General features: G+C 35.8%; 1 protein-coding gene across 7 annotated transcripts in view; it reads right to left on the bottom strand.

The window, feature by feature from the left end:
• Nucleotides 1-25,894, bottom strand: part of LOC135075734 (putative polypeptide N-acetylgalactosaminyltransferase 9) — a 246,261-nt gene that overhangs the window by 14,590 nt on the left and 205,777 nt on the right. For all 7 annotated transcript variants that reach the window (XM_063970196.1, XM_063970199.1, XM_063970195.1 and 4 more), the window contains one exon: nucleotides 24,827-24,853. The gene's annotated coding sequence lies outside the window, so the exon portion shown is untranslated. The remainder of the gene's footprint in view (nucleotides 1-24,826; nucleotides 24,854-25,894) is intronic.

The following is a 25,894-nucleotide window of genomic DNA, read 5'->3' as shown; positions in this document are numbered from 1 at the left end:
CTGCCACTTTTTCCATGGATGTCGTAAGAGTCGAATAAAGGATTTTAAGTGTTCACTTAACCCATTAACGCCCTCTGTACACACGTGTGTACACTTCTTTAAACTTTATTTCTGAACGCAACTTCTAATGTTAAGTCAAATTACTTGATAAAACCTAATCTAGATGTCGATACAAGGTAAGAAATATAAAAAAGTTGGAGGGTGGTGTAAAAATAAATGTCTAATTAACATTTTTTTCCGACCTTTTCTCAAAGTGACTGGCGCTGGTTGTGAAATAATACTGATATAATATATTTTAGCTTTATTTTGATTCAATTCTACGTTTCAAGGTAAGTTTACATTGTTAATTATTATTATAAGCTAAAAAAATAATAAATATATACATATAACATACCAAAAATTTTTCAAGAATGTTGGTGTACACGCTTGTGTACAGTGGGTGAATGTATACTAAGAAAAACATTTTTTTCAAGACCAGGTTGATGATTGAAGATGTCACATAGATAACGTTTATCATCTCAAAACGAGTTTCAAAACTAGAGGAAGCCATCGAATCCATTATGGCAGCTGAAGATGACGATACGGAGCTAAAATTTATCATCGTACCACCTGATCCTGCTGTTGTTAGTGATGAAGAAGAAGGTGCATAAGATGATTTGACTTCCTCGGTACTTTGAGATATACCAGGTACTATCGAGCTATTACGCGACCAACCTTCAGATGAAGAGCCGGAGTGGGTCAATAGCGATGAAGAAACTCTTTCAAGCCTTGGTCCGGCTCAAAAACGTGCTCGTAACGAAGTTGCTGAAAATCCTACTTGGAGAAAAATATCACCCATTTTTTCTACTGCTCATGAAATCACCCAAACTAGTGGATATGGCGGTCTCAAATGCATGGCGCTTATATGTACTTACCGTGTAAACCAAAAACACAACGTACTTGGATCAATTGGCTTTTAGGCGATCTATTGCCAGATCGTATTTACCCAATAATAAAACGAAGACGCGGCCATCATCGTCAACATCATATTTACAGTCAAGCAATGGAGGGCATAACCGTATTGTAAACCCTCTAAGGTGTGTTATTTGCCATAGGAGGGGCGTTGGTGTTGCTCTAAATGCCTGAAAACGCTTTGCGTAGAGCGACCTTGCTTCGGGAAATTTCTCACCTGATCCGCCACACTGTACTGTACTGTACACACCTGTGTACAGGGTTTTTTTTCAAGGTTTTTAATTTTTTTTCAATATTTTTTTGTGTTTATAGATTACTTGTAATCCATTCAGTAGCAATAATAAAAAATATTATGAAAATATATCGTGGTTTCACTATGGGCGTTAATGGGTTAAATCACAGAGTCAGATCGTAGGGTGTGTAGGCTAAATCCTCCATGTTCCTTTGGTAACAAATGACCTGACGATGATGATGATGAAAGATTGGATCAAGTTAAAGGTAGAAATATTGTTCTTAAACGCCAAAGACAGTGATTTGTTATTATTGTTTTTTCAATTACCATTCTACGAGTAGATTATCTTTATCTAACTAATATTTATGATAGCTCTGTCTCACCAAAACAATAATGACAAAACCTTGCCTTCATCTAAGCCACTCATTATTTATTTCTCAAAATAGCCTCACTCAGATTCTTGCAAAGCCACAAAGCGTTTCATAAAAGCCCTCAACTTATTTAAAATGCCTACGAACTAGCATTGCAAGAACAATTTTAATTAAGTCCCCTGGAGCGGTGTCATTGCATTGGCTCAGAAGTATAATAGGCTCGGAAACTGTAAACTCGTTATAATCTTAGTGGTTTTGAAAATGGTTATTTTGATTGAATATAAAGCTACACATTTTATTATAGAACTGATCGTCCCACCAGAAACAAAGAATTTATGCCCTTAAAAGTCAGAATTTTGAAATGCATGTTTGTTTATCCTGTTGTTTGATAGCAAAAGCAGTGGTCAAATTACGCGTTTCTTTAGGTTTCATGCGAACTCAACTTATACATTGTATTTTCAAGCTCACTTAGTATTAAATAACCAGTCTTAAACAATAATCATGGTTTTATATCTCAAAGATAAAATATTTATCTATTATTTATTTATTTATTTAATGAGCAACATAATAAGCTTACAGAAAACTTGTCGTATAAGTTTTACGTTTTAAAGCTTGACAAAACCAAGCAATAAAGTTCATCATACAGACTGAGGCTAAGTTGTACCACCTAACTTTAACTGTGACGTTAAGGATAGGTTACCGGTGTTTTTTGTATGGAGTTTGACAGATTTTTGAGGTTTGTTATAGAATTTAAGATGGTGCAAACTTATCAAAATCACCGACGAAACAGTACTTTTCCACTTAACCCCTAAGCCGAGGAATGTCACCACTGTTGACAGATGCGTACGAGTGCTCACAGCCGTGACCCGGCGCTGCGGTGGCACGACAGTCCGCCCACTGGTCACGATGTACTGCAATTTGCGTCGTTGCTTCATCTCCATCCGAGTGTAAGAGCCTATGCACAATTATACCTAGACCAGACCACAAGATGCGCAGGCCATACCCATCTGTACATCAAGCTCAATATTGAGGCATCTTACGTTATTGTAATTAGGGCATTTTGCAACAAAAAGGTCGGATAAACTAGCTGTCAACTGTACTGCAGTAAAAGAAAAAAAAGTAGACACCTTTGCCGGTAACCACTTATAGGTCCTAGAAAGGTCGGAAGGAAGGGTCGGCTGATCCTTCAAGTATCTGGTAAGCATCTTTCCTAAATAAATGTTTATTTACTTTTTCTTTAATGACATGGATAGTAACATAAAGCGAACCTAAAGCCATAAATAAAGCATTCTCTGTCACTTCTGTTAACCTTTGATTCCATCGTAGCTAGTAGGTAAATAAAATTAGTCTAACCAAGAGTTATTTCACAAAGTAATAAAATTACAATCTAATCAAACAATCATCCTCAGAAAATCGTCACCATCACCAATGGTATTTCACAATCTTCGATCAGTATGTCGGGACTCTTATTGCCTCATCTCCCCGATGAGGGCTATTCACGGTAATGACGGGGAATTAGCCGCAGATGCGTTGACCTACCAACGCCAAATAATACAGTCAAGAACACAGCTTCCTACCGACGCTGTAGGTAGATTCAAAAGCGTCACTTCCACACATCTTTGGCCGACTGCACATGGTGCAGTACAAATTGGCAACGGTATTCGGTTAGGAAACAACAATCAATGCTCTTGAAGTGAATGCTCTGTGAACTGAAAAAGAAATGAAGGAATGTTAACTGGAATTGTTTACGTTACGTTACGTACGTTACAGTAACGATTACTCGTTACTGGTGGTTGACATGTAAAGGCTTTCTGAATCGGACTTGCAAATTTTATAGGCCACTTAGCAATCTTATTTAATTTTATAGGTCGGCAATAGAGTGATTAGATTTCATAATTTTACATTAAAAAGCCTAACTATAATCACTCACAACAACAATCACAAACAAAATTAAGATTTTCACGAATCATTTCAGATTCCTCGTTTTGGATAAAAAAAAATCACGCTTGATATTAAATGTAATCTAAAAGATTGATACACAAAAGAGTAGCCCAGTAAAAGGTATGCGTAAGGACGAAATGAAGAGAGTTAAATCACAGTAGTCAATCAAGATAAACGTTTTACTCAGAGGCTGATAATATATTGAAACGCCAAAGAAAAATATTGTTGCAATTTAGGCACCTTCACCTAATTTAAATTCAATGAGGCGGGGAGCAAACTTAATTACGAAAAGAAGTCACGGAGGCAAAAAGTTTTCGTCTCTTGATAATATTATTTCAACAGATTCGGCTCCCTCTGGACTATCTGTCGTTGAATTTCCAGCAAATTTTAGATTAAGACCTTGGAGTTGAGATATTTTTTTCTCAAATTATCAAGATCGTTTCAATGAAGACCGTTTGAAAGTTTAATACTTTAGATGAGTACTATACAAACGATTCTACTGAGGAGTGCTTAAATTTATATCTCCACCGTTTAATTGTTTACTGTATGTGCTCGTATGTCAAACACTCTACTTCCTACTACGCTGCATGCAAAGACCTCGAGTGTCCACAAATATTTTGATTAAATAAATTCTGTCAAATATTTGATGTTGTGATACCTAAACTGTGTTTGAAACAAATTATTTTTCTTTCTTTCTTTCTATTGGAATAAAATCACAAGTGATTTAATAAACATTTTACTCACCACAGACTAATTTTTTTACCAAAAATATTCAACAACACTTTTGAAAGCAACACGAGAGTGAAAGTTCGCCGAAACAATTTAATAAGAGAAGATTGAAGCAAAGTTGGTCTTGTAAACTTTTGATTATCCCATCTGATCCTCAGATCATGAATACATCCCTTGTGGAGCGTGTTAATCTCAATAAACTTTAACGTATGCAGACGGCGAGTATTGTGAGTGTAAAAATCCATAATGTTTACGTTGTGGCGTGCAACTGGAATTGGAAATGCAAGGCGGCGTCGTTTGGAGTCAGTGACCCCCTGTGACCCCTTGGCCCCCGACCCCCTGAGAGTCCTGCTAATGACATTGGCGAGACTAGACCTACACATAACACGAAACTGGAGTACGCAATTAGGTTTTTTCTGCATTTTTTAGACCATTACCACATACCGTTCTCCGCGGGCTGCGGGCGAAACGACAATAATTGAAAGGACTTTTTCCTCTTTCGGAATTCATTTTAATTTGCCCGGCACTAAACTAAATTAGCCTTTTTAGTACCTTGGTAATATCGCTCGAATTATTGTAAGTTTCTGCTCTAATTAAAGAGTGGTAACTTAGGAGTCTCTTTTCTCTTTTATTCCGTTAGAAGTAGGTTTGGATCAATAATAATCAAGATCATTTGGATGGCTATACTTTTACAAAATGCGAAATTAGCATCGCTCTGTAGAAAAATAGCTTACGCCCGTGTTCACAAACGTTACTATGAGGTCTCATAGTGCGCGTGGACGCACAGGGTGACACACGAACCAATCACAAAGCTCTATTCAACGCAGTGCGTTCGATTTGCTGCTTCACATAGGCAAGTATCGTTTGTGAATACGGGCGTTAGAAATGCAATTTACAGCCAATAAATAAGCTATACGAAGTGATTCTTATACGACAAAGAATTCGATAGTAGCTTTAGTATTAGAATCTTAAACAACATAGAAATAGATAAAGTAAGACAGACAACTATAGAAGATAGCAAACCGGAATTAAGTGACAAGATAGCGATGGTAGTGTCGAAGACATTTAAAAATGGGGTGTACTAAATTTAGAGGGACGTGTTCTAGCAGTTTTAGGTAGAATTTAAATTTTCGCTTCACTAAGCTAGTATTTTTTTATGACTATGTGCTGTAGGAAGACTCCTTCCATTTACAAGAACATGGGAAATGCAGAGTGGAATGATGACTAGTTAGGCAGCATTATGCTAAACCTGCGTATGAAACTGAGTATTTTCTTGAAGTAGTATTTGCTCTTATAACTATTTTTCCTGTTTAAAACTTAACGTTGTTCTTTTATTTGCTTAACTAAATACTACTTCAGTGCAGGTATTTTTGTTATACTAGACAATAAGAAGATGTTACCTAATATTCACGTAGGCCATTATACAATCGATGCAACGAAAGAATTCAATGGAAAAATAATCATCGATTTTCAATTTATCGAAACAAATGAAACTTGGTAATCAACCGACGATAATACCGTCTACCATGATTATTATGGCTAATCAAATACCGAGTAATTAAAAGCTGCTATTGCAAAACATTTGTAATAATTGTGTTTTCATTGGATCATTGAAATCAGTGGCGTGTATCCAAATTAATACCGAAATAGAATGTATCTGTAATATTAGTAATATGATTCGTTTGCTCGTAGACAATTGCTAACTATTATACTCTCTCAAAATTCAATAAAAGTAATTTAATAATAACTAAAAAAAATAATTGATTCTTGTAGCAAAATACCACTTAAAAAAAGTATTTGAACTTGTTTATTAACTTCTTTTTTTTTGCAGGAAGATGACGTCGAACAAAGAGGAAAGATTTTATTGTTTGTTTGTATTGAATGGGCACCGAACTACTGGACCTATTTCAAAAAATATTCTACCATTAGAATCCCACATTATTTTTGATGAACATAAGTAGGTGTACGAAATAGTAAGACCCCGTTAACGAAATGGAACGCGAAAGTTTAAAATCTTATAGGTAGGATACGAAGTTTGTCAGGCCAATTAGTTAATTAATAAAAAAGTAAAGTAAACATTAAAAATCAATTTAAAAACTTCACAGAATCAGTGACCAACCGAAGCTATTACACCATTATGATGCAAAACTACGTCAAAAACTGAAATGAGATTTTAAATTAAAACAACGCTGTAAAGCTGGACTTTCATCTTAACCTACTTTTTAAACTCGAAACAATATCTTGAGATTCCAAAAAGAATAGTCTCATCCCATCCAAGCTTCCGAGTCTCCGGTTTTTGTTTGGCGGCCATTGATAAAACACTGTGACGTCACATCTTAGCAAGGAAAATGAAAAGCTAGGATAGAATGAAATACAATGTCGTATTTTTTCTTTTTTGCTTATCTTTTTTGATGTAGAAAACTTTTGTCGCACCTTTCAACAAATCGTTAGCGTACTGAAAACGTACGTACGTAGAGTAGAATGAGTAAATAATGTCACTGAAGACTCTTCAGTGACAATATTTATTTTTAATTTACCTATTAATCTAAATGACATCAGTTACTTGTTCTTTCATAATTATGAAATGCGATTTCTGAAAGAGTTTTTCTCTCCCTTTCATTGTTTGAGAATCTTCAGTTTACGATTTCAATACATCACAAGCCACTGCATAAAACATTGCATCGTAACCTACATTTTTCAGTTTCTCATCCCATCCTTAGTCTCCCGGTTTTTGTTGGCTGGCCATTTCTCTTGCACTGTGACGTCACAGGAACGAAAAGTAAGTAATTTAAGTCATGTCACGACCACTCAGAGCAGAGCGGTGGCTGACCTCATAGAAAATGCATAAAACACGTCGTGGTACGTGCCCCTAGAGGCGTTCGTTCGAATTAGAGACTTGTGTTTTGATGGACTAAGTTTTATTTACCATGCCTCGGCTGTATGCTAGCTTTTCCAACTTTCTTAATAAAAATACGTCGGTTGATAATACAATTATTGGCAATGAGTTTATTGAATTTGTGCATTGCGGATTCAGCGAACTGGATAATCTAAAAGAAATTCTGTTATTCCACATTTGAAAGTCACCTGTACAATGCTGCCTCTTGAGTTGAAACAACATTATTTTAAATTTCATTTTTAATATCACAAAATAACACTTGAGTTTTTACTGGCAGTCATAATAAGGCATAGAAGAGCTTAATTATTACACAAGATCTATAATGATGATCTCTTTCAATATTTTATGAAAGCGTGCAACATAATTTATCTATCTGTATAACCGTATCAATTCATGCAACGATAAATAAAAATTGCAAGCTATTGCCATAAGTGCCGCATTACACAATAGGAAGGCCTATTAAAGGTCGCAACTCCATTTCATGTCATTTGGCCTTTACACCACTATTCATCTATGTAATGTGTTTATAACATTGCAATTCCTGTGTTACGTCATACTGAATAGAATCCACATAAATTGTGTATACTGGGTTAATTATATAAATTGCGAAACTTTATCCTATACAAAGCCGGATGACACACTAGTGGCGAATGGACGCCCTTGGCATATGCATACAGGCGAGAGCATGTCAAGCTAGGCTTTAGTGTCTTATGTAGATAATATAGGGGCTATTTTGCGACAAAAATGACGTATAGCCTGATGTGCTCTTAGCTGTATATTGGTTGCATCTAGCTACTTATGAAAATTACAGCGCTAATAATAAAATTAAACATCCTTCCAGTATTAGGTTTTAATACTAAAATTACGGATAACCAATAAAATTAATACGCAGCTCGTTAACATTAATGACACTTAAAGTTACGCAAAAGATGTCATAAAAATTTACTTTAAAAAATATTAGGATTTTATCTCAGTATAATTTATTTTTATTCTTTCGATTCATCTTTATTGAAGTTGTTTTCGAAAATGCATCGTTTAGTATATAAATTTATTTTTATTCTTTCGATTCATCTTTATTGAAGTTGTTTTCGAAAATACATCGTTTCGTTTCAGCCAAATGACGTCCACTGCTAGACAAAAGCCTCCCCCAAGGATTTCCATAAGGATCGGTCCTGCGCTGCCCGCATCCAGGTCCTTCCCGCGATCTTCGCCAGATCGTCGGTCCGCCTAGTGGGGGGCCTGCCCACTCTACGTCTTCCGGCCCGTGGTGGGTACTTGAGAACTTGAAAATACATAGTAAAGATTGCGTATTCCTTTCCTTTGGAAAGGGACAGTTCACTTTCAACGTAAGTACAGTGAAACTTTCAATTTGTTCCCAATGGGTTCACATCAATGGCTCGTCTTGAATTGGTAATCGTCTTCATTAGTGACAGTAGTTAGCAATGTTTATTTATTTATTTTTAAGTTTACTTTACTAACTAAATGACTATAAGCAAACATTAAGCAGCATAGAAGCTTGTAAATTGTTCTAAAAATAATGATTTTAGCCCTAACTTTAATTCAATTTTGAGCGTAATTTCTTTAAATAATTTCTACAAGTTATTAATCCAATAAAATCGCGAAGCCCTAAAACTTTTTAGTTTTGTTATCTTTTTCTTTTTGAAGCATAATTTTGTCGACTAAGAATCGGATATAAAGCGTTTGAATATTTCATATCTTAATCGTCAAGAATCTTGAACGATAGACATTGAAAATTAAACTGCTATTAAGCCACTTGGAGTAATTTAGAAGGGTTCAGAACAGACTAAAAATAGCCAACCGACTAGGGTTGCCAGGTGTCCGGCTTCAGCCGGACATGATTGGCTTTTACGGATGTGTCCGGCCAAATATTCTCTCGTCCGGCCTGTCTTTTTCTATAATAATGCAGTAGGTAGGTAGACACTGGCTAATATAAATATACGTAGGTAAGGCAGTGAAGAATTAAAACCCATAAGCATTTGCTTAGGATCACGTGTTCGGGGGCACCAACAAGCACAAAAAATTGTAAGCACATAAAAAGGTACTAGGTATGTACGTCCATGAGTTTTGTGTTTTTGGACGTGGCAACCCTACGCCCGCTGTATCAAAAATAGCAACTTACAGTTCAGTTTCTTTGCTACCTACAGCTTCTATGAATAATTTAATTGAGTTGAACTTCGACCTTTGAACAGTTTTGGATTAAAATCAGGGTCCAGGGGAACTTTTAATGTAATTATATCTTATTACGTTAACTACTTTAAATATTAATATTGTTGATCGAAGTTTAGTCCTCGTAAATTTCGGTCTATCACAGAGTCTTATTGGCTTGGAACCGGGATAAAAAGTAACTAATGTTTATTCCTATGTTCTTCTGATTAATTTCGTTGAAAGTTGAAATTTCCCCCGTGGAAATAGTTCCGTAACTAATGTTTATCTCAATACCAAACATTGTTTAATCGTGAAAGAGTAACAAACTTTTATCCATCCATCCCTGTAAATGTACACCATTCTTATACTGTACAATCGAAAGCCAAATAGATTTTAATCTGCGTTCGTCAACTTTCAATCTGACAAAAATCTGTCCCAACTTTGACTAAATTCCCTGCCATCAATTCTTGTACAATCGCGCACAACAGTCCAAAGCGTTATCCAGCATGTTCGACGTGGCACCAATGACGTGGGATCCAACCGTTTAATGAGACCACAACTTCGCCGCAACGAATTGCCGCCACTCCGCGCGGCTGGCAGCAGCTTAATTGAGCCGTACAGACACAAATAAAAGTGTTTTTACGAGCCAGCGATGTGAGCGATGCCATATCCTATTAAAATATTCCGTTTCGACGCTCCATGCTTTTAAATGTCGTGGCGGTTTTGACAAGGCAACAATTTCAAGTGATGACATTTTAACATTAATAAGCCACTTTATTTTTGCTACAATTTTGTACTTCATAATTTTTATTTGTTTAACTCCTCATTTTCTATTATTGTTTTTATTTAACTTTTCGCATGCCTTAGCATTGATCAGGACGAGTCACAATTACTTTCGTACTTTCACATTGTGTCTGGAATCTCGGCATTTGATGAGTTAAACCACTCTTTAAGACGTCCTACCTGTTATCGAAAGCTATCTGTATTAATTTTATTTCGTCCTTTATAGCAACTACTATAAACAACTTACAATTACCGGTACCATTGTAACATAAATACCATTCTGTCGTATTTCTTAGTTTAACAAAAAACTCTTGTTTGTTTCATTCTCTTTTGTAACTTTTCCATGCAACTGTCCGGCGATTAAACGTCATGAGATTATACCCATTTAAAATATTTAAAATCCCGTAAACGTTGGCATCGGGTAAACGTTCGGTATAACGCGCGTAATCATTATTATACTTACTATTATAATTACCCGTATGTGTAATCGTGCACGTGCACCTTTATGTAACGTTTTCATGGTTTAATGTTTACCAATAACGTTTCAACTAAAATTAACAGTACTTAACTACTTTGTATGATATTATGATACTATCGATCTAAACATATGTTGGTGCTTAGTTGTGACACTACAGCTCTAAATTCTGTCTATTACTTTTTGTGATAAAAGGCTTAATAACAAAATCTCTTACAATGTATTGGTTTTAAGAATTTTAAAGACATATTATTATATCAGACAGACGCGACGAGGCACTTTCAAGCTGAAGGATGACGCCTGACGCAATACTCAATCCACTTTGAATCATACGAGTATATTTTATTCACACATCATAGAATAATAATTAATATTCTTCTTCAAAATCAGTAAAGTTAAATCGCTTTGAATTATTCATATTCAAATGACATTGGTTCATATTATCTCATCTCTACTGATTACACATGTGACAGATGCAATTCTCACGATATTACCATCTACAGCGTAATAAAGTCACATCTCCGAAAATGCAATTTCGTCTCAGCTATTGAGTGATATGCGCGTAATACAATTTTCTCTTTGGAGAAGTCTCCTACGTACTGATTACTGCACATTCGCGTATTACGAAACCTTGAATAATATAAAGGTACACCCTGTATATCCCGCAAGCGAAGACGGGCTATGGATGCAGTGGAAATGTGCTTAGTAATCTCGTTCCGTTCAATTTGCTTCTTTTGCATCGAAGATATCATTATACTGACCACTCAAAATTAAGCTACCCTCGTCCTATTCCCACTGGCCTTCGTTTTTGACTACAAGAACTCTTAGGCCTGCTATACACGGACAGCTTGAAGCAGTTAACAAACTACGGAAACAGTTGTAACTGCTCGAGCGGTTCCGTGTATGTGTGTACGTAGTGTACTGTAGTTTGCTATGCAATCGCAGCTTGAAGCTGTCGGATACTAGCTGCCACAAGGGAACAAAAGTGGATTTTAGTCTGAAGTCTAAATCTCCTGGTTACAGTCACACCAGTGATATAAAAAAATCCTGCTTCTCTTATAGAGTCTGCGTTGACTCTACGGCGGCGCGGCGACGCGATTCTAAAAAGTCAGAAAAAGCTTCTTTAAATACGACAGCGAAAAGTAATTGTAATTAAGCAATGAATGTGCGAGGTTTAAGACTATCCATTCTAGATCCATAGAAAATTGACAGTCAAAATAATTATGTCAGCTCTATCATCACGATCTTAAAATCAAGTTTAAATTATTATCCAAACCTACTCAACAAACCTCGACTGTGCCACGGTGCAATGTGAAATATTAAACGTTGCGTATAAATTCTTAAAGTGCCACCGTAAATTTTCACGCGGATACATGCCGTTTTCTATTTTATCACGCCGTGTGAGTTGTGACCGTTTCGTGAAATGACGCTATTTATTGCTTGGGCCTTCGAACACATGTATCGGGCGTTCGGTTTCACGTTAAATGCCGTTTTACAAACGTGTAATTTATACAGGGTGTAATCGTTTAATTGCACAGGCGATTTAAGTAGGACAAGTGATAACTCTGCGCAGATATCGAAATTACGGTTTTAATCAGTAAAACGATAATCATAAAGTTAATAATAATTAGACATCGGATTATATGCACTATCAAAATGCCAAAATATGCATGCAAATATGCACTAAAAAAGGGCGAAATATGCACAAAATATGCACAATCAAAAAAACATTATTACTAATAATGTTGTTCGATTATTATTAATAATCGATATTATTGTACTTAAATATTTTTAGCGCTCTCTTTTATGGTAATTTTAAAATGCTATTTTTAAATACTCTTACTTCTTTAATCCCAAAATTGATTTCAAGAAAAAATTCAGTTCAGTTTGTAGTAAAATTTTGAAATCAATAACGCAATATTCCATGATATCCTTGCCATACAATAATTTCATAATTGATGACTTTACGAAGCGTATGTACTCGAGTTCATTAAGGCCGGGTAGCAGAGAAAATGGCGAAAATGAGGTTTTCATTTTTCATTTTTGAGGTACTAAACAGTAAAATTAAAGGCTAAGATTTTTATTGGGCATAGTTGAGGATATTTTATAGGGCTATTAACGGATGGAAACACGATTTGATGAAGTTGACTCGATAGAATAAATTCCCAAAGTTACCTCTATTCGTTTTCTATTTATGGTTTTATTTTTAAAATAAGCGATTTGAGATTCTGAATCTTTTACTAAACTAAAGTTCAGAAATAACTTGAGGGCTTTTAACGGATGAAATTTTTATATTGCGTCTTATTTAGTTACTATGTTAAAAAATGTGGAAAAAATCGTCCATGACGGCTTGGACAATCTCAATCAGTCGCGCGGTGGCGCTTACGGAGGTCGGACGCGTGTCAGTTTTTTGGACGTGACAGTTCGCGATTTGTCAATATTTTTGACAATGATGACTTTGATGAGTCACAGTATAATAATATCAGTGTTACTGGAGAAAGCTAAAATTTTTGATAATAAGAATTATCAATTTTGTCTACCTATTGAAATTTAAATCGTTCGCATCCTTTTAAACGAAGACTCTACTCATGATACCTAGTACATTCCTCAAATATGAGACAAAACCAATGAGTTAAAATTACATTTTAATAGTACCTACATACATTCGTCTTACACTCTTTAGAAGAGCACACTGATAAAAATAAATAATAAAAAATTAGGTCAGTGGGTCACATATAGGGGCAGCTGCACGTCACTGAACTACGATTCTGTTTACTCGGCATCTGGGATGGAGAACATGAACCCTTGTTTACAGATGCAGATGTAAATGGAGTTATAACTGGACAAATGTTACATGAAATGTGTAACAGAAATCAGTTAAAAGACACATACATGGAATACCAATAAGGTTGCGAAGGGAAAGCTACCTATTATAAACTAGCGGCCACCCGCGACTTCGTTCGCGTGGACCTCGTTTTACCCCCGTTAGATATCATGTTGATAGATGACGTTTCACGGCTTCCCCCGAATGAATATTTACGAACGTCATACAGTAGTTTGTCTAGCGCTGTAGATTTTAACCAATGACGATAGGTAGATGGCGCTTTTTAGACACGTCTAATTTATTTATTGAAATTTATTTGGTACATATCGTCATAAGTTAGCCTATATGTCAATCTGGGTTATAAACAATAATACTGTAAAGTTTCAACAAAATCCGTTCAGCAGTTTTTGCGTGAAAGAGTAACAAACATCCAGACATCATGAAATCCAGACATCCAAACTTTCGCCTTTATAATATTAAGTAGGATAGGATATTACACAATCCAAACTAATATTTACTATTTAGCATTTACTTACAGTAAACATTAGTTTGGATTGTGAAATGTTTAAAATAAAAAAAAGAATAAAACAAAATAGATTTTCAAATTACCTATCTTTATCTAATTTATAAGGAGGTAAAGTTTGTGTGTTTGTATATTTGTTAAATTGTAAGGGGTAATCTCGGGATCTGATGAACCGATTTTAAAAAATCTTTCACCAATAGAAAGCCACATTATATCTGAGTGTAATAGGTTATATAAAAACCGAAAAATTCTACGCGGGCGAAGCGGCGGGCGGAAAGCTAGTTTATTTATAATTATGTAAGAGCATAATTATTAAAGTCTAAGTCAAACATTCTTTATTTGTGTGGACCTATATTAACGAGAGATTACAAGGCGTCAAATATTTCAAGAAAAAAATTAAAACCTATTATAAAGCTAAATTTTGCTCTTATGGAGCCTTTACCTACTCTGACAAATCAAGACTTAAAGAAGAAACTAACAATAAAACTATTTAACTGTCCTGCAATGAAAAGCTTGATCGGGTACAACACCTCAAGTTATTTTAGAACTTGATTTCATTAAAAGACTCTGAATATCAAATCGCTTAGGTATCTAAAGTCAAACGATTCTGAAATGTCAAGTGGCATAAAGTTGGGACTAATAAATAACCCATTAAGATAGTAGCGCCCTCCTGTCAATGACATACCTGGAACGTTAGAGTATTGGACAACTAATAAAAATGCTTTGTCCTAAATGACTGACGGATATCGTAGAGACCTGAAAGTTGTTGTGTTCTTTGTATGACTTAGGCATCCGATTTTCCGAAATGGGGGTGAAAAAAGGGGGCAAAGTTTATATGGGACAAAGTGATTCTTTGGTTCAATCTACTTGAAATTTTGCTTAACAATTCCTTAATATTATAATTCATGACAAACGTGTAAAAGGGGTAGAAAGTTATTTTGGGAGTCATTTGCTTCGAAGTTGATATCAATACTAGATACTTACTGCTTTTGATTGAATTACTTTTTATTTTTACAAGTGTTTGAAAACTCCATGTCAGATTGCAATCAATGTCAAGTGAAATCTCAAATTGAAATGTCTCAATCTCAATGAGGAGGCTCTGCATTTATTCCTAGAATTCCCCTAACACCGTCAAATTACCCTTTCGAATAATCAAGACAGTGCAGTTTCCCATCAAAGTCTGCTTCGTAATGACTATAAACAAAGCTCAAAATCAAACTCTAGCAACCTCTGCATAAACTCCCATGAGTGCTCAGAGCGAGTGCCTGCGGCAGGTAACCGCGTGTGATGCTCATAGTGATTTTCGATACAGATCCCCGTACATACGTACATAAATTATGGAAAGAAAACACCCAGACCAATACAAACAAATATGTATGCAATTTTAGTATGATATTTTTATTTATTAATAAACAAAAAGACTGAACAAAATTGATGCGTGTACTGATTAATGCAATTAACCACATGCAAAGTTTCGTGAATTGCAACAACTATAATTTATTATCCAAGTTATCCAAGCTCTAAATAATCGCTACTACGAGTAACTGATCATAAAATGTTTTTCCAATCGCTCAAGCTCCCGAGGACCTACCGATAGGTCGGGTGACGTAATCTTGAAATTCTTTTGGCCGGCGCGGAACTTCCAGAAGGTCGGGTGACGCCACGCCGCTTTGAACCCTGTTTACTTTGGCAGTTATATTTTATATTTATTCGATTCTAAAATATATTCCCAAAAATTCTGAAAATTGTTTTAATTTGTATCACTTGGATACTAGAAAGTGCTGTGAGTGTGACGCTTGAACGGAAGGAAGTCAACCTAACCTAACCAGCTGCGTATTTCTATACTGTGTAGCCGCGAGAGCTCTTTGGCGCGCTGTCTTCGGCGAAGTATTGCGCGCGCAGATTTTGACAGCGCGAAATACCTACTTTAGCAGAAATACCAAGCCTTAAACAATAGTATCAATATCATTCTCCCATTAGTCAATTGTTTATAAACCCGCATCGAAGCTGTCAACGTCAAACATGTTGGTTTACGTTTACCTAAAATTAGACTATTCCCAGTAAGATCACTTCTTACAAACCTAGAGTATGTAAACAATTCGTCATGAAGTCCTACATAACCTGCTATAGCTCGTTAGGATATACCTTAAACTGCCAGAAAAAAAGGTTCACTTCATATTGAGCATTTTTCTTCACGAAAGCAAAACCTTTCATTTCGTAGATCAAATCAATAATACTTTTTGGATTAGATAAGTAGGTATCAAATGTAACCCTTAATAAAATTAGTAAATTATTTTTGCATTATGGCTTAAAATCTTACATATACCGGGCCTTCTGGCATAATATGTTTCGTATTTCGTGACAACACAGCTTAGCGCAAATCAATTTCAGTACAAATTAGTATTAGCGGGTTGGATGTAATGTCAAATATTGTCTACTAATGCACCACTCTGTCATTCACATTGGAGTCTATCGATCTACGGGTTCATTAATATTGTTCTTGATAGTTATGACAACAAACTTTGGACGAAATTATTCATTTGAAAAGCCCAAATAAACAAACACTGCACTCAAATTGAACATTTCGTCCCATTTGACGTTCGGACATGTCGGATACTCGGGCTAATACCGATATCGAGTCGCATGAACATGCGACCTTATTGCGATGCTAATCCGCTGACAATAAAGCATCGAACATATTACGGATTAGGCCAGAGTCGTACACATGCGGAGTTCAATACAGGACGTGAAATAGCAGGCTGTCTAAGTTATATTCGTGACACGTCACAGCCTTAATTTCTAAATCTCTTCAGGGCGCGGAACGACAACTGTCATGTCAGGTGTCTAAGCGCATTTCACGCTGATAGACTAATTATTACGTTTGTCTATGGAACCTAATATGGAACAAGATAATTTTTGCAATGGTAGGTGTTAAATGTGTTGGAAGTATCAATTAATTTGCGCAATTAGTACCTATTGCGCTGTAAGTAGGTATTATTGAAAGTGGAATATAATTTATTCAATATTTTGAACGCTACAAACTTAAGAGAACCATGGACCGGTCACGTCAGTGAGCTATCTCTACCTACAAAGCTCTCTCTGTAAGAGACAGTGGGTTGAATTATAAATTATCCATAGAAAACAAAAACCACGCAAAATCTTTCTCGCCAATTTAATCCACCTTCTAACTATACTGTCACACGTTTGACATAATTTTTCTATACATGCTCCGCGTTTAGCTCCGCAATACTCCGCAATACTCCGCATGTACTCGTATGTACGCTTAGTGTTTAGTGCTGTTCCATTCCGCGAAACCAATTATGTACGTGACAGTACTCGAGTTAATAGAACCATCGCGCTTCGGACACGGACGTTAAACAGATGCATTCGTTTTGTTACTGTTATATCCCCGTGTGGATTTTGTTTGTTACTCATTCATGGTACATTCGACAATAAAATAACTTGAGCTTTTTTATTTGAAGCTTTTATCTACTAGTGGATTGGTTTTTAGGTTGGTTCTATTTTCATTTGATAGGAAACGTCAATTGAATTGAATTTTAATAAGCACTACTCGCTTTTTACGTTATAACATAATACATTTCATATCGTTACGGAATAGACGTGCTTATAAAAAGCGCTAAGTACTTCGTACGATTTTGGATTACCAATAAAAACTAACATACTATTATTTCCATCGACTAACAAGGACGCCAGTAATAATACGTCTGGAGTTCACACAAAAAGCATTTTATGTGATTCTCTAGAACCTAAACAATAAAGAAGATTATAGTAGGTACCACAGACACGATATAAAAACAATTGATTTATAATTTGTGCCTCTGCGTGTGTACACTACGTTAGGATTTGTAGTGTTACAAAGACATAAGACCTAACACGAATAAAGTGTGGAGTTCATTGTCTAAAAACGAATAAAACTTGGGGTTCACTGTCGAAAAATGAATAAAGCTTGGAGTTCACTGTCGAAAAATTAATAAAGTGTGGAGTTCACTGCCAAAAAAACAAGTTGCAAGTGCCTTAATTAAACCTTATGAAATGTCATTGATCATTTCAACCGACAAGTTATTTTTATTAACAAAAAATATAATCTGAAAATCTTTAACTACAATATCAATACAGAAACAATATTTCAATTGCAATATTTCATTAACCTCAACGTTATTTCACTTTGCTTTCAAAGAAGGTGGAAGTAGACAACTCCGGTAAGTCTGGCTGCCTGGTATCAATGTTAATCGGCTTTATTTTATTTATTTTTTATTATGTTTGTTGAATCCAATCACTTTTATTACACAATATTTTGTTTTTATTACTTTATCTTTCACTCAACGAAGGTGCTGCCATGATCAACAGCGGCCAGTCTGCATAGAAGAGCCTTCCTAGTGACAATTTTAGGAATGTTTAATATCGTGCGGATTTCCCCGCATGCGTGACACTCGCAAGTGTTCTTCTCTTCATACAAATATTTATTGTACCGCGTGCGTATTCTATAAATACTTGTATGAAAAGGGCACTTGCAAAAGGACGCATGCGGGGCAATCTCGCGTCCGAGATGAAGTCCGCACGATATTAAAAATACCCTGAGGGGAGTTAATTGTCTATCAGTGAAGACGATACTCTACACTTGTGTAGTTCAAAATAATTAACCGGGTCACAAATGCCCCGGTTTCTCTCACCAGATCGGTCCTTTGACGTTAACAGATTCACTTAAAAGCATCCGCCATTAACCTTCTATGCATCGTGACGGCTGATGAGATCGCATCAAGGCCACGTCTGCTCACGACTAGCGGATGTTACCTCAGCCTTTGGGTGTCTGTCAGACCGCAAGGCGTATCGAGCCATAAACATTGTTCTTTGATGGGGTGATTTAAACCTTTTTTGCGGATAGGTTGTATGAAAAAATGGTGGGTTACGTACGTAGTACGCGATGTGAGATCACTCGGCATAACAATTTAGTGAGCCATATTTTAGGTTGGTTGGTTGCGGTCCAGTGTATCCAGACATTCCACATAATACATATTATAAAAGAAGCTAACACATAATTTTATTAGCGAAGATATAATTTAAAAGCATGTTTTTGAATACACTGTGAAAAACTGCTCGAGTGCGTCCAAAATAAAAGTTAAAAAGCTCTATATTAATAAAATTTCGTGACTGCTCTTACAAATTTATTTGATTGGCAGTCCTTTTAGACCAGGCTGCTGATTAATTGTAAGCAATTAACCTTCAGCCACCGCGTTAGAGATGAATTGGGGGTATTAACCCTCCCGTACCTCCACGTAAAAATGTAGCATAATAAAAAACCTTCCCTAGAAATGGGCCGACTCCAACGGATTTATACGTTCATTACGAATGTCCAATTTGTGATTCGTACGTACAATTGAATTTTCATTTAACCCTGAGACCCCTATTCTGAAAAACCATTACCCCATTTACAACTTCAAGACTTAACCGTCTCTCTCACACATGACATGAGTGAAAGAGTCAGATATAGCTTGAAAACAAAAACACGACACAGAATAGGACTGTTTCTGACTGTTGATCTCGCGGCTTTTGGATGAAAAGGAAAAATAATGTGCACCAATTTCGAAATATTCATTTTGAAGTGTGATTTAATAGCGATTGTCGATTTTGTGGCATATTTTTGTGCTGTTGTTAAACAGTAAGCAACATTTCACGAATAAATTGGCCCCGTATCAAATTATATCAATTCGCTGCAGAATGAAAGACATATTTTATTAATTGAGCCTATAATGCAATAATTATAAACATTTAAGTCAATTAGGTAACGTTTTATATTATTTGATAATTTTTATTCACCTAGGACTTTGATCGAGCATTAACATTAATATTATGTATTGAAAGAAAATTAGGGTCCTTATATTTAATTAGGTACCACAATACACCCAGAAAAACAAAAGCAGAACTCCCATGACCACAACCAAACATATTTTCAACAAAATTAAATTTGAACAAGAAAAAGTCTCTTGCTTACCTAACCCTCAAAAACCGCAGCCGGCTTAAAAGACCCCACGCACCTCAGTGGTCCTATTTGCAAGTCTAGAATCAGGTGCAGTGGAACAAACTGTCCGTCCCTAACGGACACCGCTGCAGTTACTGCGAAACGGTAGTGGTATTACGCGTAGTATCCAGTTGCGGTTTTTTCATTTACAACCTTTCTGTAGCATGAGCTTTTTGATGTTGGATCTCTATTTACGCGCGGTCTTTGAGATCAGATTGAAAACCGTTTGCCGAGTGTAAACATTTTTTGAAACGCAGTTGGTAGGTACTGGTACGCTTTTGAACTGTGAAAATGAAACCTTTTTCTAGGAATAAAATTGTGCACAATAAGTCACTATAATCGTCACATCATAGTTTAATTTGGGACAAACAATTTAATGTATTCTGAAAGACCACTCGAGCGGTCATAGGTTAAGCCAGATTTGCCTGACCGGCCCACCATTCTCCATCTTAAATGTCATATAAATTCTAAGGTTGAGTTGCACCACCTTATTTTAACCGCAACAATAACGATAACCACTGCTTTTTGTATGGAGTTAGACAGATTTTTGACGTTTGTCAAAGTTGGAGCAAGATGGTGCAACTTAGCCTAAATGGCAGAAGTTTGCTTACACGGGTGGACATCGGGCATTGATGTACAGTCGACAAGGTAAACACTGTGTTATCTTTTGCAGTTGTAATACGGATGGTTTTGCTACAAAAATGTATAGTCTGATGTGCTGACACCCATACGGCCTTGATGCAATCTCACAATAAATTGCCGCGGTTGAGCCACGACCGTGTGATAACGGATTGAATGTAGGCTCGGGCTTACACATTATGTCACTGGCCTAGTATTCAGCGAACGGTTTTTTCAGACGCCGTTTTATGACGACAACTTCTAGTGATGTTGAATTCCAACAATGTTGGGTGGCCTGCCGAGACACTGGACACACTAGAAATTTTATTCGAGACTCACTGGTGAGCCGTGTGGTGTCCAACGTGTTAAAGGCACTTGTGGCAAAATTTTGAAAAATAAAAATCAAATTTGTCACTTAGTAATCAACATTTGTAGGGTTGAGGAATGTTTAGTGTATCCTAGGCTTTTGAGCTAAATAATATAACACAGATTAATAGAAATAACATTGACATTAATAAAATTGATACTATCACAACTTAAATTATGGTTTGCTTGGCACAGAAGTATTCGTAGGCGTATGCACGAGTGTTATTAGATTATTTTACATAGTGATAGTAGACGTTCTTTGATGTCACGCGAAGCCTACTAAGCTTTATTGAAAGGTATTTTTATTACAGTTATACCGTCCTGAAAATATTCTATAAAATGTTTCTTCATTTATTACCACGCTATTCCTTTTAAAAACGTAGTTAAATAAATTCTACGAGTATTCTAACAATCAAAACATTGCTTAGAACGGAACACCTAAAGACGACGTTACCATAATGCTCATTTTCATTTTGTTTTTATCTTCTCTCAGTGTTGCCATAATTTCACTTCTAAATTTCCCCGAAAATATGCGCCATTACTGATTCGATCAGATCAGTGGCAGAGCGTCACGTATCTTTTACCCTGTTTTCGTGACAGTAAGTAGGTATTATCTCATCCAAAACAGGTTACACCTACGTGCAGAGTATGAAGCGGGAGTGTATTCATTTTTGGCTTATCGCGACGAGCTATTGGCAACTTATTTTGGGCACGATCGTGGGTAAATATTTTTCATCATTTATCGGTTATGTTATGGAAAATATAGACTGTTTTGTACGAGCATAACATCTTTTTCATATCGGCAGTTTGTAGTTCATAAAAAGAAAAAAAATAAGACTCAGCAGATATCAAATTGAATTTCATTTATTTCAATCAATGAGATCTTCAAATCTCAGATTAGTTAGGTATACTCAAATACAACATGAATAAATGTTATTCAGTTTCATTTGTTTGTGCGAATGTTCTTACTGAAACAGATTTTAAAACGTTTTTCTCATGCTATTGACATAATACCCTTTTCTATCAAAATGAACTAACACATCCAACTTTAAATTATAAACCCCACCAATTATGTACACTTTAATACGTACTCACATTCCCGTTCTCAATTTACCCTAAGAAGAAACTCAGTGAAACAAAACGTTACATAAAAGATACTTGGAAATCAACTGAACGGTGAAATAAGGCTTGTTACGTTCATAGACCCATACCCAGCAAGTTTAAGCCGCGTGCCTCAAAAGGATGCGAAGGGGAATGACGTATACGTGTATGTACAGATCAGACCTGACAGAGGTGTAAACAGCGAAATAAAGCACAAAAATACACAATAAGTGTCGTTTTAGAATACGAAGCCTAAGATTTTTGTGTTCGATCTGCGACGAATTCGAGTTTGAATGATGAATGTCGTCGAACTGTCCGTAGGTTTTTGTAGTCTTCTCTTTCTACCTTTAACCCTGGTGTGACTTAATGAACCATTAAAGATGTTTGATATGGATAAATAAAACCGGCTGACATGCCGTCCGAAGGAATGGAAATTTATAGGTAGGTATCATTTTCGGATAATGAAGTGAATTTAAGCCTGCAATGTCCTAATCAATCTGGGAATTAATACCCATAAAATAAGTAAAATTTTATAAAAAAAAATAAAACCGACTCCAAAAAACCTACACTAAAACGTAGAAAAATAATTACTAATTACCTACTTATTTATTAGGACGAATTATTAATATTTATGTAGGTATACCATGATTGATACTTCTGGAGTCGGTGCCAAGATTATGAAACATGTAAAGTTTGCCTGCACCGACTCCAAAAGTATCAATCATGGTATACCTACATAAATATTAATAATTCGTTCTAATAAATAAGTAGGTAATTAGTAATTATTTTTCTACGTTTTAGTGTAGGTTTTTTGGAGTCGGTTTTATTTTTTTTTATAAAATTTTACTTATTTCTTGCTTTTTAGTTAACTAATTATTACCTTGATGTTACCACTTGATAATACCTATTCAACAAAAAAATAATCGTTCAAATTGGTTTATAATCGGCGGAGATATTGCGTATAAAAAAGTTCATCCCCAATTTTCCGCCCTTGGGGGTTGTTTTTTTATTATTAAATTTAAATGGGACCACCCTTGAGGTATTACCTATACGCCGAAAAAAGACTTGTTCAAATCGGTTCATAATTGGCGGAGTTATCGCGTAACAAACATAGAAAAAAAAAAAAAAAAAAAAACATACGGGTCGAATTGAGAACCTCCTCCTTTTTTGAAGTCGGTTGATAAAGATCATCCCACCTGGTGATCGAACCCAGAAAACTCCCTCGACTCCTCAGTCAAATCTACTGGCAGTAGGTATTAACCATAGTCAACAGCTACACTTCTGTAGTGAACTACGGAGACTAGTTGGTACTTTACAAACAAGGTAGTTCTGTATTTAGACTTTCAGATGAAGAACACTAATAATGGCAGTCTACGAGTAATATTCAACTTTGTTGTAACTAACATTTTGACACCCATGATGTCAAACATAAAACTTTCGTTCTTGATACCTGCATTATAATATCAGATACCAAATTCAAGTACAATAAAATCACTTGCCCTAATGGAATAAGAGCTTGTATCCTGCGAGTCGGTCACCGAACCTATATGTATACTAATAGGATTGAGTGTCCTAAATATAGAACAGATAGCATGATATACATATTTTTAGGAAGAAAATAAATCGTATTTGTATGACGGTAAAGTTCATTTTTTGTTGAAGTTGTTCAGGAAGTGCGTAACGTTACTCGATTTGATAGTGCTGATGGAGATTCATGGTTAAATTGACATCCGACTTTGACATACTATAAATTATGTAATGTTGGAATGCATACAAAATTCACTGTTATCTGTGCAGTTATTTATAAATAATGCAATAATTCACAACAAAAGGGATTAAGTTATTCCTACAATAATTATTTATTTGAAAGCAGATTAATTCAATGTTTTACCCCGAGAAAATGGCAGGCTAAGATAAAAACTGTGACATTTTTATGCAGTATTTTTTGAAGCTTGATGTGCTTTCGACTACACGACCTTGTAAATGCAGTTTATAAAATTTGTTACTCGTAATCTTGTAATTTGCTGACAATTAGTGACTCTGTATCTGAACTGCACTGGCTTACATTAATGTCGTAAAGTAGTGGTAGGGTTAATGCAAAAAAATCACGTAAAAAGTGCTCTTCAAAAGCCAACTTACAGAAAGTAAAAATAAGTTTGATTGTCTTTTTTGGAACAACTGAATTTTCTTAACACGTTCTACCCTGTAATTACCCAGAAAATAAACCGATGATCCAATTTAGGAATCCACCAATCGATAATCGTTTCATCTATTCTCGCAATCCATTTTCTGCGATTGAAATTTCATTTCGGGCAATTTCCTTTTTGGCAAAACTATATTAACGGTACGTAATGACAAGGGTTCCCGGTGGTATGGGACGGGTCTATTAAATTCATCAAAACCAATATTAGATACCTGTTACTTAATCTTATTGGTTACTAAGTGTTCGAAGCTATGGGTATTTTTTTTCTTAAGTGTGGTCAAACGATTTTTTTTAATTGGATTGCTTTTGACCAAAATTTTGCATAGAAAGGCGTAGACTGTATAAGAAGTAAACATTCATAGGAAATGCCTATATTCCCTTTTGATTTAAAGATGATCTGAGCTTCAGACATAATACATAAGAGAACTTACCTGCCTAAGTGTAAAAGCAAGTTTTGCTTACAAGTAAATTTTATTAAGCTTCTTGCAACCAATATAAAAAATTCGTCTTAAGACACCAACATAGCGTCAATAGAATAAATTACTAAATAGTCAACGGCCATGACAAGTACTGAAAAAAATTTGGAAAAAGAAGTATTGTTGTTCCTTACCTTTTTATTCCAGCAGAGACTCCTGACCTGGTGACAAAAGAAAATGACATTTAATTTCCAATACACGTAGATATGACTAATGTTATTTTATTAAATATTTACATGACACAAGAGATTTTCATTAAATACAGGATCAGTGGTTGCGGGTTCGAATCACGAAAGAGGCGAGTTTTTCAACAAGTGTAATTTGTATTTGAGTGATAGATGCGCGCCTAACATTAATATCAATCTCATTATACTTATAAGAAAAGAATAGAAACTTACTCTTAAATTGTGCTTAATAATGGCATGTCTTGTGTTTAATAATCCTCGAATTAACTAATTTAATATTTCCATATTGAAACAAAGAATAAAATTAAAAGGTAATTTACCAACCGATACATCGGTTCGTCCAAACCTGACAAAGACCATGTACGTACTCGCAACACTAAATACGTTAGTCTGTATAAAGCGAAAATCTTGGGAGGGACAGACAAAACGAAATCCAATTACGGCACGTGAATCGGCTTAACCCTATATCAGCTGAGGCCGTGGTTGAGGCCGAAAATCATAGAGCACTCGGCGAACGATCGCACGAGGGCCCTCTACACACAACTCATTTTAGAACTTGGCGTTGCGTTCGTTGCCGGGGTCCGACCGGCCTTAAGAGGGTTTGGGCTGGTAGCACACGATCAGCGATGCGAATGTGATGCTAAGGACAAGCTTAACACTAGAGTACAGAGTACACGCGCGGCCTACTATGGTAGACCAGGGTAACATTTTACGCTATAACTTTTTGAAAGCTTGCGCCAGAGAGCTGGCATTCTAGGAAAGCCTCGTTTACTCTCTCGGAGCTCTGGTACACACACCCAACGATGCGAGAGTGATGCTAATATTTACTGCAAACTTCAGCTGCTATGGCGAAAAACACAGGGCAAATAGCTGATGGTTGTTGCTGCGTAAAAGGTCAAATATTTAACTTCTCAATAATCTGCTTATAGAAACAGATGCCTGCACTGGACGTCCCATGCTATGCTGTCTTATTTTGCTTTCAGTGTGCTCATAGCTTTAGCCTTCATTACGACAAGC

Source organism: Ostrinia nubilalis, chromosome 10 (genome assembly GCF_963855985.1).
Source record: "Ostrinia nubilalis chromosome 10, ilOstNubi1.1, whole genome shotgun sequence".
In the NCBI taxonomy this organism is placed as follows: Eukaryota; Metazoa; Arthropoda; class Insecta; order Lepidoptera; family Crambidae; genus Ostrinia; species Ostrinia nubilalis.
This window is presented reverse-complemented; position numbering and strand designations above follow the sequence as displayed.